Below are 17,013 nucleotides of genomic sequence, written 5' to 3'. Positions count from 1 at the left end.
TGGGGGACGGATCCGTTTGAAATGGCACCATATTGTGTCAACGTCAAACGGATCCGTCCCCATTGACTTGCATTGTAATTCAGGACGGATCCGTTTGGCTCCGCACGGCCAGGCGGACACCAAAACGACTTTTTTTTCATGTCCGTGGATCCTCCAAAAATCAAGGAAGACCCACGGACGAAAAAACGGTCACGGATCACGGACCTACGGACCCCGTTTTTGCGGACCGTGAAAAAAAACGTTCGTGTGCATGAGGCCTAAGGATTAGGAATTTCTCCATCACCTGCTTGAGAGTCACAGTCTAGGTGTGCTGGGGGAATTCCCCTATAAGTGTTGAAATCTCCGGGTGGAGAGTCTGGGGCCATGAAGTTCACTCTGCTTGCTGCTTTGCATGTGTGCGCCGGAACTGGAAATCCTGTCTGCTGCTATTATTTTTGGCTCTTTTGCATTATTCTTTATGTGTTTGGAAATTTCTATTTTTCTTTTTTATAGGCCATATATTGTAATTAGAATTATTCGGACTGATGGTTTTCAGGGCTATTGTTAAATTACATCTATCCATCGTCATTCAAGAGAAACCCTTGATCCTCTTCTGTACTTTCAGTGTATAAAGGAGGTGTCATTCATTCATATTTTTATATACTGCATTTACAGTGTATATACATACATGTATGTATGTGTATATGTGTATATATATATATATATATATATTCTCTCTTTAAAATTTGATCTTTTTTTATGGCGTGCTTCCTGGAATAATAGTCCCCTGCTAAACCTTTCATAAGGGGAAACGCGTTGGAACAAATGGAATGTCCCCCTGTGTAACTGCCAATTTTGGTACCTCCAAATTCAAATACATTGTCATGTACATAGTACTTTTCTTTTGTCATCTGGTTGGTTCTTTGGTTGTACTATTTGCACTAATGGGATTGGGTGTACAACACATGTGAACTAGGTGTATGGGCAATTTTTGTGAGATTTATTATTGCCTCCGCTTGTAATCTTTTGATTACAAATTAAAAGATATATTTTCTATCTATATAACATACGGTAGTACATAAGGCCGAAAAAAGACATTTATCCATCCAGTTCGGCCTGTTATCCTGCAAGTTGATCCAGAGGAAAGCAAAAAAAAAACTGTGAGGTAGAAGCCAATTTTCCCCACTTTAGGGGAATAAAAAATTCCTTCCCGACTCCAATCAGGCAATTAGAATAACTCCCTGGATCAGCGACCCCTCTCTAGTAGCTATAGCCTGTAATATTATTACGCTCCAGAAACACATCCAGGCCCCTCTTGAATTCCTTTATTGTACTCACCATCACCACCTCCTCAGGCAGAGAGCTCCATAGTCTCACTGCTCTTACCGTAAAGAATCCTTTTCTATGTTTGTGTACAAACCTTCTTTCCTCCTGACGCAGAGGATGTCCCCTCGTCACAGTCACAGTCCTGGGGATAAATAGATGATGGGAGAGATCTCTGTACTGACCCCTGATATATTTATACATAGTAATTAGATCTCCCCTTTTTTCTAAAGTGAATAAGGCTACTTTCACACTTGCGGCAGAGAGATCCGGCAAGCAGTTCCGTCGCCGGAACTGCCTGCCGGATCAGGCAAAATGTATGCTAACTGATGGCATTAGTAAGACTGATCAGGATCCTGATCAGTCTTAAAAATGCCTGATCAGTCGAAAAAATGCATTCAAATGCCGGATCCGTCTTTCCGGTGTCATCCGGCAAAAACGGATCCGGCATTTATTTTTTCACCTTTTTTTCAGTCTGCGCATGCGCATACCGGAAGGACGGATCCGGCATTCCGGTATTCTGAATGCCGGATCCGGCACTAATACATTCCTATGGGAAAAAATGCCTGATCCGGCATTCAGGCAAGTCTTCAGTTTTTTTAGCCGGAGATAAAACCGTAGCATGCTACGGTTTTCTCTTTTGCCTGATCAGTCAAAACGACTGAACTGAAGACATCCTGATGCAAACTGAACGGATTACTCTCCATTCAGAATGCATGGGGACATACCTGATCAGTTCTTTTCCGGTATAGAGCCCCTGTGACGGAACTCTATGCCGGAAAAGAAAAAACGCAAGTGTGAAAGTAGCCTAACCCTAATTTTGATAATCTTTCAGGGTACTGTAGTTCCCCCATTCCAGTTATTACTTTAGTTGCCCTCCTCTGGACCCTCTCCAGCTCTGCTATGTCTGCCTTGTTCACAGGAGCCCAGAACTGTACATAGTACTCCATGTGTGGTCTGAGTAGTGATTTGTAAAGTGGTAGGACTATGTTCATATCACGGGCATCGATGCCCCTTTTGATGCAACCCATTATCTTATTGGCCTTGGCAGCAGCTGCCTGACACTGGTTTTTGCAGCTTAGTTTGCTGTTAATTAAAATTCCTAGATCCTTTTCCATGTCAGTGTTACCGAGTGTTTTACCATTTAGTATGTACGGGTGACTTGCATTATTCCTTCCCATGTGCATAACTTTACATTTGTCAGTGTTAAACCTCATCTGCCACTTATCTGCCCAAGCCTCCAATCTATCCAGATCCCTCTGTAGTAGTATACTGTCCTCTTCAGGGTAAATTACTTTACACAGTTTAGTGTCATCTGCGAAAATTGATATTTTACTGTGCAAGCCTTCTACAAGATCATTAATAAATATATTGAAGAGAATAGGGCCCAATCCTGACCCCTGAGGTACTCCACTAGTGACAGTGACCCAATCTGAGTGTGTACCACTAATACCCACCCTCTGTTTTCTATCATTGAGCCAGTTACTTACCCACATACAGACGTTTTCTCCCAGTCCGAGCATTCTCATTTTATATACTAACCTTTTAAGTGGTACAGTGTCAAATGCTTTGGAGAAGTCAAGATACACGACATCCATTGATTCGCCGCTGTCAAGTCTAGAACTTACCTCCTCATAGAAACTGATTACATTAGTTTGACATGACCGATCCCTCACGAAGCCATGCTGATATGGCGTTATTTGATTATTTTCATTGAGGTGCTCCAAGATAAAATCTCTTAGAAAACCTTCAAACAGTTTACCCATGACAGATGTTAAACTTACCGGCCTATAGTTTCCGGGCTCTGTTTTTGGACCCTTTTTGAATATTGGCACCACATTTGCTATGCGCCAATCCTGTGGGACATTCCCTGTCAGTATAGAATCTGCAAATATCAGAAATAAGGGTCTGGCTATGACATTACATAATTCCCTTAGGATACGGGGGTGTATGCCATCTGGTCCTAGTGATTTGTCTATTTTAATCTTTTTAAGTCGCTGCTGTTACTTCTTCCTGGGTCAGACAGGACACTTTTAATGGGGAATTTATTTTTACATTCTGCATGTCATCTGACAGTTTATTTTTCTCAGTGAATACATTGGAGAAAAAAATATTTAACAGCTTTGCTTTCTCCTCGTCGCTCTCTGCGACTCCCCCCTCATTACTCTTTAAAGGGCCGACACCTTCAGATTTATACTTTTTAACATTTATATAATTGAAGAATATTTTAGAGTTAGTTTTACTCTCTTTGGCAATTAATCTCTCGGTCTCTAGTTTGGCCGCTTTTATTTGTTTTTTACATGTTCTATTTTTTTGTAACCCTGTACATTAACTGCCCAGTCATAGCTATCATCCAGCCATGTCTCAGTTATTCCCACTATGTCATAGTTCTCCTGACACATCACTAATTCCAGTTCACCAGTTTTATTAGTCAGGCTTCTGGCATTAGTATACATACATATGATTTATGTTGTTAGTTTGAATCTAAGTTAGTTTGAAGTATATCTTCACAGTAATGCCCCACATACTAGAAGATGATCGATGATCAGCAGGAGTCTATTGTGTGCTGTCACAGGTAATGGGGAGGGGATAACACCAAATAACACGCAGAAGGAATAGACCGGAGTCTAGGCCTCAAAGCTAAGGGACAGGGATGGTGACCTCCTAGGTATCCCTAGACCTCTCCCTGACTCCTACCAGTATGAGTAGACCCTGAAGGTGGAAATACTCATACACCGGAACCTAAGCCCTGAAGACCCTGGAAGGCCCTAGGAATGGTGGCAGGGAATGAGACTACTGGTTCCTCAACCAGCGTCTCCCTGAGGCCTAGACAACAACACACACAAGCGAATAACAAAATGCAAAGCAAAATGCACTTAGCTTCAAGCAGAATGGAGGAGCAGGAGATCCAAAGAAACAACACACCAGCTCAACTGACTCCAACAGGAAATATCAACCGCATGGTAAGCAGTGTGATTCAGGACTAAATAGAGCCTCAGTAATGACTACAAGCAGTACCTGCCAAGAGGTGTGGTCATTACCGAACAACAACACTGCAAGGAGAAAACAGAGAGACTGTCAGATACCCTCACGTGCCGCCAGTCTCTCCGATCTTCTCACCTCTGTCATGGGAGGGACCATGACATGTGCACATCCAGTACTTCCCGTCTCCATGCTCACATGCATTCTCTCCAGCTCTGCTGTATAATATTATCCATCACTGAGACTCAGTAGGTTTTTCAGTGAGTGCAGAGATTCAGAATGTTTCTTTAACGAGATTTATTATAAAGGAGTTTCCTAGGCTTGTTAATTATAAAAAAATAGGGTTTCCTAGGCTTACATACTGATGGCCTATCCCCTGGATAGGTCATCAGTATCTGATTGCTGGGGGTCCGACACCCAGATCCCCCACTGATCAGCTGTTTGAAAAGGCACTTGGATACCAAGCACAGCCACTATACAATGTACAACACTGTGCTCACAGGAGCGCCAATGCCTTCTAAAGGGTCAAGGGTGTCGGACCACCACCGTTCAGATACTGATGATCAATCCTGAGGATAACCTTTTTAAGGCCTCCTGCACACAAACACCGACCGTGGGGCAACCGCAGCGGATCCAATAATGGGTCCGCGATCCGGCCATTCCGCAAAAAGATAGGACATGTTCTATCTTTTTGCGGAACGGAAGTATGGGACGAAACCCCACAGAAGCACTCCGTAGTGCTTCCGTAGGGTTCCATTTCGTGTTTCCATTCCGCACCATTCAGCATCTCCGGATTTGCGGACCCATTGAAGTGAATGGGTCCGCATCCATGATGCGGAATGCACACGGAACGGTGCCCGTGTATTGCGGATCTGCAAATGCGGTCCCCGATACGGCCACGGGGCGCACATGTTCGTGTGCAGGAGACCTAACTCTGCATACGCTATAGATGCACAGGAAACGCTATAATGATAGTTATGCTTTATGCAATAGAGTCCACATCCTGAATTAAAAGATTTCAGAAGATTGTATTTTACCATTAGTGGTGACTTCTGTGTATGTTGATCCACACACTTCGCCAGGAGAACAAACCATTCTGAAGACAGAGTCAGAGCATGTAGAGGAAGACCAAGATCCACACCATGTACACGAGAGAGCGTAACCTGAAAATATTTAAATTAACTAATGAAAACCAATATTAGGTGTGGTGTGGGTCAAAACCAAAATGCAGCATGTCCTGAAGACTGCACTGTTTATAGGATGACTCCAGCTTATGGAGCTCTACTGTATAGGATGGCTTATCTATGGGGCTCTACTGTACCGCTGTATGTCCCCTGATTTCATACAGAAAAATTCATAGCCTGTCCCATCAGATACTGTATATCCAGAGGGCAGATATATCCAGTCTACAGTTTGGGTAGTTCTACAATCAGGAAACACAGTACAATACTTAGAGAGTTAACATTTCACTGTGGTACAAATTGGACACCACATATTGGGCAAAGGAATGGCATATCTGTGGAAAAATTTTCTTTTTATTTTTTACAATCCACTGCACATTTCTTCCTGGGGTCAGAATGCTCACTATACATCTTAAAAAATTCCATGGGGGAGTATTTTCTAGAACAGGGTCACTTGGGGTTTTCACAAAAAACATTTTAGCTAAATCTTCCCCCAAAAAACCATATGGCGCTCCTTTCTTTCTGAACCCTGCGGTGTGTCCATACAGCAGTTTACAACCACATATAGGGTGTTTTTGTATTCAGGAGAAAATGGGTAACAAAGTGTGGGGTGCCTTAATCGACATTTTATTGTAAAATATGTTATTTTTTATTTATCCACAACCGTTCCTTATTTCTATGAAATGCCTGTTGGGTCTAAGTGTTCAGTACACCCCTTGAAAAATTTCTTGATGGGTATAATTTTCAAAATGGGGTCACTTTTTGGGGCTTTCCACTGTCAGGGTCTCTTCAAACAAATCACTCCAAAACCATTCCAGTGAGGGGGCGGAGCCTGACCGTGCACTGAGACAGCTGCATCTTGCTGAGCTCCTGCTGCTGGTGCCCTGAATTACTAGTTATAGCGTCTCACAACTTGCAACATTATGGTGAAAATAGCCAAAGATCTGTCCAAGTACCAGACACGCCGAGAGTGAAGAAACACCAGGCAGACATGAATAAATTCCTAAAATGGAGATCCGGGGCATCCCCCGGCCCTCAAGATTGTGGCAAGTGCGCACGAGGACGAGGCGCAGGAGGACTCTGATATGAAGAGCGTACCTGACTCGGTGGCGACTGATGGAGAACAAGAGACAGGACAAGTCTCCAGGTCCTTCCTTAAACAGACCATTTGACAAGGCTTGGTCCCAGTGATGAAGGAACTAGCATAAATAAAAACCGAGGTATGCCATATTGGTCACAGGGTAAAGGCTCCGGAAGCGGCCCAGGCCGCCATAATACAACACAGTGCTGCTGTACAGCAACAGGTAGCTGCTCAGACAGAGTCTTTGTATTCAGCATTTCTTCTAATAGAAGATCAGCCCAATAGCTCAGGAGAACCGTAGCTGGAGGAAAATTGTCCACATTAATGGACTACTGGAGACAGTCACCTCAAATCTCCTGGACTCTGCTGAACACACCATATACGCTGAGCTATTGGGCACAGAAAAGGCTGCTAAGATTATTATTGAAAGAATACACAGATCTCTCCGGCCCATGCCTAAGTCTGGAGAGCCCCCAAGAGATGTTATATATGGCTTACTTAGCTACCAAGACATGGTAGCCATCTTGAACGCAGCTAGAGAATCCAAATCATTGCAATATGAGCAAACTGACATTTCTTTATTTCAGGTTATTGCACCTGAAAGGTTGTGGAGCAATGTTCATTAATGCTGTTGAGTGTAATTTGTATTATGCCTACAATGTCTCTCTTCTGTCAGTAGATGGCAGCAAAGGATATAGTCCCACTGAAGCTGTTAGCAGAGAAAAGTTATATTCAGTTTTGTCTTTCAAAGTTCAAATAAAGTTAATTGAGGGGCTTAGTAGGCCCCTCAGAAGGGTGATAGTGAACTGTAATTGCAGACTTGAGACTGCACGAAGATATTAACTTTTACTGAATCACACTCTCCCAGTTCGGGAGTGAACCAGTGGTTAAGGGAGAGAACGCCAAGAGTCCACCTAAGTATTCAAAGAACTGTAAGTGCAGCTTCGCCGTGTCCCATCACATTGCACTGTTCCAGTGACACTTTTGGACATATATGAAAGCTGCAGGATACAGACTTCACCTTCTTTGGATTACAAATAGTATTGCGCAATACTTAGGGTGCACCCCAATGTTAAAGCTTGCTCAGGAACATTCAGACGCAGCCAGTGTTCTTTATGGACATTGGGGAAAATTACGCAAGTACTGGGTTAGTGTTAGGCAGTATTATCCTTACTGTGTGTTTATGCTCTGTTACCATTCTGTTTATGTACGCTCAGCTACTTGTTCACTATAACTGTTCAGTAAACGCAAGGGTTGTAAAAGAACCACTGTCTGTGTGGCATCGTGTACCCTCTAAATCTGTGGGCTAAGCACTCGATTTTCTTTCACACCCTCTACCCTGGCTAAAAGAAGGGCCCTCCGACTGATGTACTCAGGAATCAGAAAATCCTATACAAATGGCTGTTCCCATTCGGGGTCACATTTGCGGCCAATGGCAAGAGATGTACCATCCGTACTCCCTCTGACCTGCCACAGGCATGGCAGGTGCTCAACACCTAGCCGCTAGACATACCATCGTGGCTGCTTATCTGTGCAACACCAGCAGCACCACCTCTACCCAGGGTTGAACCATGGACCACAGCTGCAAAGAGCCACCCTCCCAAAGCCAAGAAAGCTCCTGCTTGAAAGGCCAGACAGCGGTGGAGCCTAACATGGTGACCAGAGGTCACTCTCTAAGGAAACCTTCAATTTCTCAAAAGAACTAGAAAGCATTTTGCCTTCCACCTAAGGCCTAAATCACACACTGTAGCACTGTGCTCCGAGACGACAACCTGCCTGTTATACTTAAAGGGGTATTATCATCTTAATGATCACTGTTAAATCTGTTAGTGATTTAACAGTGATCATTTTTCTAAATATATTTAATTAACTAATTCCCACCCCTTAGAAAAAAATAAACCTATACTTACCTGACTGTTGTCTTCCGTCTCCCCTGGTTACTACCACCGCTCTTCTCAGGAATCGCGGTGGCCGCGTGTGCGCAGATGACTTATTTTCTTCTCCCGGCCGGCCGCGCGCTGTAGTGAACGCGCATGCCGAGTCCGCGCATGCGCCCTGGTGACTTCTTCCTGGCAAGTATGCAATACTGGCCAGGAAGAAGTCACCAGGGCGCATGCGCGGACTCGGAGTGCGCATTCAGTACAGCGCACGGCCCGGCCGGGAGAAGACATCAATGAAGATGGAGCCCACCCCCTGCCGAGTGCCGAAACAAGGAAGTGGACGGCGCGCTGGGAGCAGGTAAGTATAAACCTGCGTGTTGAGAAAACCCCTTTAAGTTACTGGACCAAATATTCGTTTACTTATAGTGGTCTTCATTTTGGATTCAGGGCCCTATGCTCTCTGATTAGATCCAGAGATGTCTACCTCTCCCCCCAAAACATACCTTTGGAGCAATAAGCATTCCATTGCTCAGTCATCATCCTGTATATTTTTAGGTTTTTACTTTTGGTTTTCTTTGTTGATATGTAACTTGTTCTGTATTTGTCTCTCCCAGGGTCGGCTTGGGTGGCTTCATCGCTATTGGCTCAGGGACTCAACATGGCATCTATAAAAGTTACATCCTTCAACATATGAGGCTTCAATATTCCTCAAAAGAGATCACAGCTAATTGCTATACTTAAACACCTACACACAGATATATGTTTCCTTCAGGAAATGCATTTTAAACATATTTTGGACAGTGGTTTCATAGCTGCCATGTTGGGGCCTCCAGGGGAGTCAGCATTGCCATTAAGAAGTCAACCCCCTTTGTCCATTCGGTTACCTATGCCGACTCAGAGGGTAGATTTCTTTTTGTAAAGGGGAAGATTGGATTACTGCCAGTGACACTTGCTAACTTATATGCCCCGAACACTAATCAAGTAAAGTGGCTCAGGAATGTTTTTGAAAAGTTTGAGGTATTTGTGAAGGGCTCAGAATTGTCAGCGGGGATATAAATGTTGCCCTAAATCCATCACTAGACATGTCAACAGGCACCTCGGCTATGTCCCAGATAAATCTTAAAAGGCCGTATAAAGCACTACATAGTGCACAATTGATAGATGTGTGGAGGATGACACACGTGACCACCAAAGATTACATGTATCATTCTTTAGTTCACAACTCTTACCAGAGGCTGGATTACATATTTTGCTCTACTAGCCACATACAAATAGTACAAGGCGCTGATATAGGGCCTATATCTGTATCTGATCATGTGCCGGTAACGACCACTCTCCTCCTTGCTGACTTACCACCCAGAGAATGTTTAGGCCCCTCAGAGCGTTTAGCTTGGGGGACACATGGGGGCAATGGCACCATTAGTTTTAGTTAGGCAGGGTTTTTTCTGTTTGTGTCTCTCCCCCCCACGTTCATTTTCCCGCCTTTTATTTTTCAGATTTACCTGAGGTAATTTACCTGGGACCGGTTACAGCTGGTTACAGCAAGATGTTTTGAAGCAGCTGAAGACTTGGCACTGATTGGTGGAAGCGGTTGCTGCGTCACCTGATTGAGAAGGCTGAAAGCGCCGGCGGAGAAGACTGGCTGAGAGCCTGCCTTGAGCTGTCTCTGATGCTGCTGCCTTCAACATCGCCGCTGCCCCTGCCTTCAGCATCGCTTCTGCCGCCGCTGCCCATAATGCTTCCGCTGCCCTTTTCTCAGCCGTCGGTGGAGCTGCCCCTGGATCACAGCATTCAAGAGCCAAAACTAAACTTGCCTGCTCCTGGGGAGGGTCAGCGCCAGGAGCAGGGGCTGTCACTGCGCCCATGCAAAAGAGCTAGAGGAGCTAGGGCTGCCTATACCCCTCCCCCGGCATTTGGTCATAGCCTGGGAGGCAGAGACTCCGGCATACCTCCTTCCTCCAGCAGGAGGAGCCAGCGGTTCTCCAGAGCAAGAGAGCTCAGTGTGCAGAGTGTCCACACCTCCAGGGATAGAGCGTCTATCAACAACAGCCGGAGTCCTCAGGAAGAAGAATTCACGTTCTGTGGTAGAGCCACCCATGGAAGTTCAGCCCAGCATTTCTCAACCTCTGGTGGTGTACTGGAGGATCAGGATTTGGGTAAGATAAATGTGGGGTCCAGGGGAGCACCCAGAAATTTTGTCTAGGGGGGGTCCGAAAGGCAAAAAAATGTGGCATGTGTAGTGCGCTGTGCTAATTCAATTTTTCAAAGCCCCCTTTATATTTAAAATTGCAGGGACGGGGTGTAGTGTGTTGCACTGATTCTTTTACTTGGCCCATTATTAAAAGCCCCTCCTACATATAATAGGCCACGCCCAACAAACACTGTACAGCTGACATTCTATAGTTGCGGCCTGTCTACACATCATACGGAGAGGGGGGGGGGGGGGGGGTCTGTCCTGGCTGCACTGCCTGCTTATACAACAAGCTGCAGCCAGGAAGCTCCTCCGCTCTCCTCCCTCCCCAGATCCTGCTCAAGGCCTGTGGTTCCCCCCACCATCTGCCACCCGCCCGTGGCCTGCTGCCCCCCTTGACCGTCCTCACCCAGCTCTGAATCCTCCTTCTGCAAATGGCAGGGGGGGGAGCCGGAGCATCTCCTCTCCTACATAGCGCCCCCTACCTCTTACATCCAGTGATGTCACCTTTGTTGTAGACGTTCTCTTTCCTCATCTTCTCCATTCAGACCAGACCGCCATGATGATTTTTCAGCCATCTCCCATCTCTGCAGAGATTAACAAACAGACATTAGTTTCCCACATTTCCATCATCTTCACATCTTCTGAACACCCTTTCCTGCCTTCCCCAATACTGTGCCCGCTGTGCCCCCAATACTATACTGCAGAAACAGTCCCCCTGGAAATACTGCTACCACACAGATAGTGCCCCCTTCAACAATTATTGGCACACAGTGCTCTAAAAAAATAACTGCGCCCAGACACTAATAGTATAAAGATAATGTCCCCCAAAAATTATTGTACCCCCGCTTAGTGCCCGCTGTTGAGCTAATGTCCCCATAATGTATGCCAGTATAAAATACCCCTATATAGTGCCCCAGTAAATGCCCTCATAGAGCTCCTCTCCCCTTCCCCATAGTGTCGCCCATAATATGCCAGTAAAAAATGCCCCTTCTAAGTGCCACTATATGCCCCAATAGTGCTCCTCTCCCCCATTGTGCCGCTCTCCTCCATAGTGCCTACCATAATGTGCCAGTAAAAAAAGCCCCCTTAGTGCCACCAGATGCCATAATGCCCCCATAATGTGCCAATAAGAATAAAGGCCCCTTTAGAGCCCCCACTTCCCCTTAGTGCCCCCAAATAATGCCTCTATAGTGCCACCAGATGCCCCATAGTGCCATTCTCCCCTATAGTGCCCCCATAATGTGTCAATAAAAAAAAAGCCCCTTTAGAACCCCCAGATGCCCCCATAGTGCTCCTCTCCCCCATGGTGCCGCCCCATAATTTGCCAGTAAAAAATGCCGCTTCAAAGTGCCACCATATGCCCCAATAGTGCTCCACTCCTCCATAGTGCCGCCCTCCCCTATAGTGCCTCCCATAATGTGCCAGTAAAAAATGCCCCCTTAGTGCCACCAGATGCCATAATGCCCCCATGAGCCAATAAGAAAAAAAGGCCCCTTTAGAACCCCCACTTCCCCATAGTGCCCCCAAATAATGCCCCTATAGTGCCATCAGATGCCCCATAGTGCCGTTCTCCCCTATAGTGCCCCCCATAGTGTGTTAAAAAAAGCCCCTTTAGAGCCCCCATAGTGCTCCTCTCCCCCATGGTGCCCCCCAAATAATGCCCCTATAGTGCCACCAGATGCCCCCTAGTGCCGTTCTTCCCTATAGTGCCCCCCATAATGTGTAAAAAAAAAGCCCCTTTAGAGCCCCCATAGTGCTCCTCTCCCCCATGGTGCCCCCCAAATAATGCCCCTATAGTGCCACCAGATGCCCCCTAGTGCCGTTCTCCCCTATAGTGCCTCCCATAATGTGTAAAAAAAAAAGCCCCTTCAGAGTCCCCCCATAGTGCTCCTCTCCCCCATGGTGCCCCCAAATAATGCCCCCATAGTGCCGTTCTCCCCTTTAGTGCCCCCATAGTGCCGTTCTCCCCTTTAGTGTCCCCATAGTGCCGTTCTCCCCTTTAGTGCCCCCATAGTGCAGTTCTCCCCTTTACTGCCCCCCATAGTGCCGTTCTCCCCTTTAGTGCCCCCATAGTGCCGTTCTCCCCTTTTCTGCCCCCCATAGTGCAGTTCTCTCCTTTACTGCCCCCATAGTGTCGTTCTCCCCTTTACTGCCCCCCATAGTGCCGTTCTCCCCTTTACTGCCCCCCATAGTGCCGTTCTCCCCTTTAGTGCCCCCATAGTGCCGTTCTCCCTTTTAGTGCCCCCCATAGTGCCGTTCTCCCCTTTAGTGCCCCCATAGTGCCGTTCTCCCCTTTAGTGCCCCCATAGTGCCGTTCTCCCCTTTAGTGCCCCCATAGTGCAGTTCTCCCCTTTAGTGCCCCCATAGTTCAGTTCTCCCCTTTAGTGCCCCCATAGTGCCGTTCTCCCCTTTAGTGCCCCCATAGTGCCGTTCTCCCCTTTACTGCCCCCCATAGTGCCGTTCTCCCCTTTAGTGTCCCCATAGTTCCGTTCTCCCCTTTAGTGCCCCCATAGTGCCGTTCTCCCCTTTACTGCCCCCCATAGTGCTGTTCTCCCCTTTAGTGCCCCCATAGTGCCGTTCTCCCCTTTTCTGCCCCCCATAATGCAGTTCTCTCCTTTACTGCCCCCATAGTGTCGTTCTCCCCTTTACTGCCCCCCATAGTGCCGTTCTCCCCTTTAGTGCCCCCATAGTGCCGTTCTCCCCTTTAGTGCCCCCATAGTGCCGTTCTCCCCTTTAGTGCCCCCATAGTGCCGTTCTCCCCTTTAGTGCCCCCATAGTTCAGTTCTCCCCTTTAGTGCCCCCATAGTGCCGTTCTCCCCTTTAGTGCCCCCCATAGTGCCGTTCTCCCCTTTAGTGCCCCCATAGTGCCGTTCTCCCCTTTAGTGCCCCCATAGTGCCGTTCTCCCCTTTACTGCCCCCCATAGTGCCGTTCTCCCCTTTAGTGCCCCCATAGTGCCGTTCTCCCCTTTAGTTCCCCCATAGTGCCGTTCTCCCCTTTAGTGCCCCCATAGTGCCAGCTCCCCCCCTCAAAAAATAAAATAAAAAATACACTGATACTTACCTCCATCAGCAGCGATGCGATGCAGGCCTCTTCCGGCCCGTGTCCCTGCTGTGTGCTGCACGTCATCGCGCCGCCAGAGCCAGCCTCTGATAGGCTGCAGGCATTAGTGCCTGCGGCCTATCAGAAGAGCAGGGGAGGGACGCACCTCTCCCTCCCCTGCCGCAGCACAGGCATCTGTATCGCTGTCCTAAGGACAGCGATACAGATGGATTAGATATGGAGATGAGCGCTTCCACAATGGAAGCGCTCATCTCCTACTGCCCACCCGCCCCCCCCACCACCGCCGCCGCCGCCGCCACAATTACATCCAGGGCCGCGCCGCCTGTGGTGATCGGCGGTGCGGCCCTGAAGGATTAAAAAATAAAAAATTTGGCTGGTTGTTCTAGGGTGGGGAAGGGGGTCCAGACCCGCTGGACCCCTCCTGTAGGTGCGCCACTGGTGGGGTCTGATCCCCTGTTTTCTGGTCTTTTTAAATTAATTGTTGATTTAGCTGTAAAGCAAAGGGTTAATGCAGCTTCAGATATCTGGAGCTGTAATTCTGGTAAAGCCACTACATCTCTTAATGCTGATGTGGTTGTTAATACTTTAACTTTGCTTGATAAAGGTTCTGGTGTTGAAGAAATTTGCGTGAAAGAGGCGTTGGTGTGTGAGGTCTCGCCTCTAGGTTTCCATTCAAATATCAGCATTAGGCCGAGAGCGGTCCGTGGTATGCGGGGCTGGATTCCTGTTAAGAGCAGGAGCGCACGGCATCATTGGTTGCTATGACGCCGTGCGCTTCATGCCGCCGCTGCTGTACAGTAATACACTCGTATACATGTGTGCATTCGGCCTAAAGGAGAGGATTTGGCGCTCTGAATATGTGGTTATTATGTCACTTTTGCCGTCAGCTAAAGAGCAGGTGTCTTGTGCTGACAAGAAAGATGAAAAGGTGGAGGAAGAAAGGAGACGTTTTTTGCCCAGGACATTTAATAATTGGTTACAAGTAGAGTTGAGCGAACAAGTAGAGTTGAGCACTAAAAAGGCTGTAAAACAGCCCAGGAAAGAGCTAGAGGGCTGCAAAAGGCAGCAACATGTAGGTAAATCCCCTGCAAACAAATGTGGATAGGGAAATGAATTAAAATAAAAATTAAAAAAATAAAAATGAACCAATATCAATTGGACAGAGGTCCCATAGCAGAGAATCTGGCTTCACGTCAGCAGAGAATCAGTCTCTTCATGCCATAGCAAAGAATCTGGCTTCATGTCAGCAGAGAATCAGTCTCTTCATGCCATAGCAGAGAATCTGGCTTCATGTCAGCGCAGAATCAGTCTCTTCATGCCATAGCAGAGAATCTGGCTTCATGTCAGCGCAGAATCAGTCTTCATGTCATAGCAGAGAATCAGGCTTCACGTCACCCACCACTGGAACAGGCCACTGTCACACATTTAGGCCCAGGCACCCAGGCAGAGGAGAGAGGTCCCGTAACAGAGAATCTGGCCTTATGTCAGCGCAGAATCTGTATTCATGTCATAGCAGAGAATCAGGCTTCACGTCACCCACCACTGGAACAGGCCACTGTCACACATTTAGGCCCAGGCACCCAGGCAGAGGAGAGAGGTCCCGTAACAGAGAATCTGGCCTTATGTCAGCGCAGAATCTGTCTTCATGTCATAGCAGAGAATCAGGCATCACGTCACCCACCACTGGAACAGGCCACTGTCACACATTTAGGCCCCGGCACCCAGGCAGAGGAGAGAGGTCCCGTAACAGAGAATCTGGCCTTATGTCAGCGCAGAATCTGTCTTCATGTCATAGCAGAGAATCAGGCTTCACGTCACCCACCACTGGAACAGGCCACTGTCACACATTTAGGCCCAGGCACCCAGGCAGAGGAGAGAGGTCCCGTAACAGAGAATCTGGCCTTATGTCAGCGCAGAATCTGTCTTCATGTCATAGCAGAGAATCAGGCTTCACGTCAGCCACCACTGGAACAGGCCACTGTCACACATTTAGGCCCAGGCACCCAGGTAGAGGAGAGCGGTCCCGTAACAGAGAATCTGGCCTTATGTCAGCGCAGAATCTGTCTTCATGTCATAGCAGAGAATCAGGCTTCACGTCACCCACCACTGGAACAGGCCACTGTCACACATTTAGGCCCAGGCACCCAGGCAGAGGAGAGAGGTCCCGTAACAGAGAATCTGGCCTTATGTCAGCGCAGAATCTGTCTTCATGTCATAGCAGAGAATCAGGCTTCACGTCAGCCACCACTGGAACAGGCCACTGTCACACATTTAGGCCCAGGCACCCAGGCAGAGGAGAGAGGTCCCGTAACAGAGAATCTGGCCTTATGTCAGCGCAGATTCTGTCTTCATGTCATAGCAGAGAATCCGGCTTCACGTCACCCACCACTGGAACAGGCCATTGTCACATATTTAGGCCCAGGCACCCAGACAGAGGAGAGCGGTCCCGTAACAGAGAATCTGGCCTTATGTCAGCGCAGAATCTGTATTCATGTCATAGCAGAGAATCAGGCTTCACGTCACCCACCACTGGAACAGGCCACTGTCACACATTTAGGCCCAGGCACCCAGGCAGAGGAGAGAGGTCCCGTAACAGAGAATCTGGCCTTATGTCAGCGCAGAATCTGTATTCATGTCATAGCAGAGAATCAGGCTTCACGTCACCCACCACTGGAACAGGCCACTGTCACACATTTAGGCCCAGGCACCCAGGCAGAGGAGAGAGGTCCCGTAACAGAGAATCTGGCCTTATGTCAGCGCAGAATCTGTATTCATGTCATAGCAGAGAATCAGGCTTCACGTCACCCACCACTGGAACAGGCCACTGTCACACATTTAGGCCCAGGCACCCAGGCAGAGGAGAGAGGTCCCGTAACAGAGAATCTGGCCTTATGTCAGCGCAGATTCTGTCTTCATGTCATAGCAGAGAATCCGGCTTCACGTCACCCACCACTGGAACAGGCCATTGTCACATATTTAGGCCCAGGCACCCAGACAGAGGAGAGCGGTCCCGTAACAGAGAATCTGGCCTTATGTCAGCGCAGAATCTGTATTCATGTCATAGCAGAGAATCAGGCTTCACGTCAGCCACCACTGGAACAGGCCACTGTCACACATTTAGGCCCAGGCACCCAGGCAGAGGAGAGAGGTCCCGTAACAGAGAATCTGGCCTTATGTCAGCGCAGATTCTGTCTTCATGTCATAGCAGAGAATCCGGCTTCACGTCACCCACCAATGGAACAGGCCATTGTCACATATTTAGGCCCAGGCACCCAGACAGAGGAGAGCGGTCCCGTAACAGAGAATCTGGCCTTATGTCAGCGCAGAATCTG

The 17,013-nt window shown here is 47.6% G+C and overlaps 1 protein-coding gene across 1 annotated transcript in view; it reads right to left on the bottom strand.

Annotated features, from left to right (window-relative positions):
- LOC120986802 (phospholipase A2 inhibitor subunit gamma B-like) overlaps window positions 1–5,441 on the bottom strand; it is a 39,965-nt gene extending 34,524 nt beyond the window's left edge. Inside the window, exon 1 of the transcript XR_005775799.1 lies at window positions 5,322–5,441. The gene's annotated coding sequence lies outside the window, so the exon portion shown is untranslated. The remainder of the gene's footprint in view (window positions 1–5,321) is intronic.
- Window positions 5,442–17,013: the final 11,572 nt, after the last annotated feature.

The sequence above is a fragment of the Bufo bufo genome, chromosome 1 (genome assembly GCF_905171765.1).
Source record: "Bufo bufo chromosome 1, aBufBuf1.1, whole genome shotgun sequence".
NCBI lineage: Eukaryota > Metazoa > Chordata > Amphibia > Anura > Bufonidae > Bufo > Bufo bufo.
This window is presented reverse-complemented; position numbering and strand designations above follow the sequence as displayed.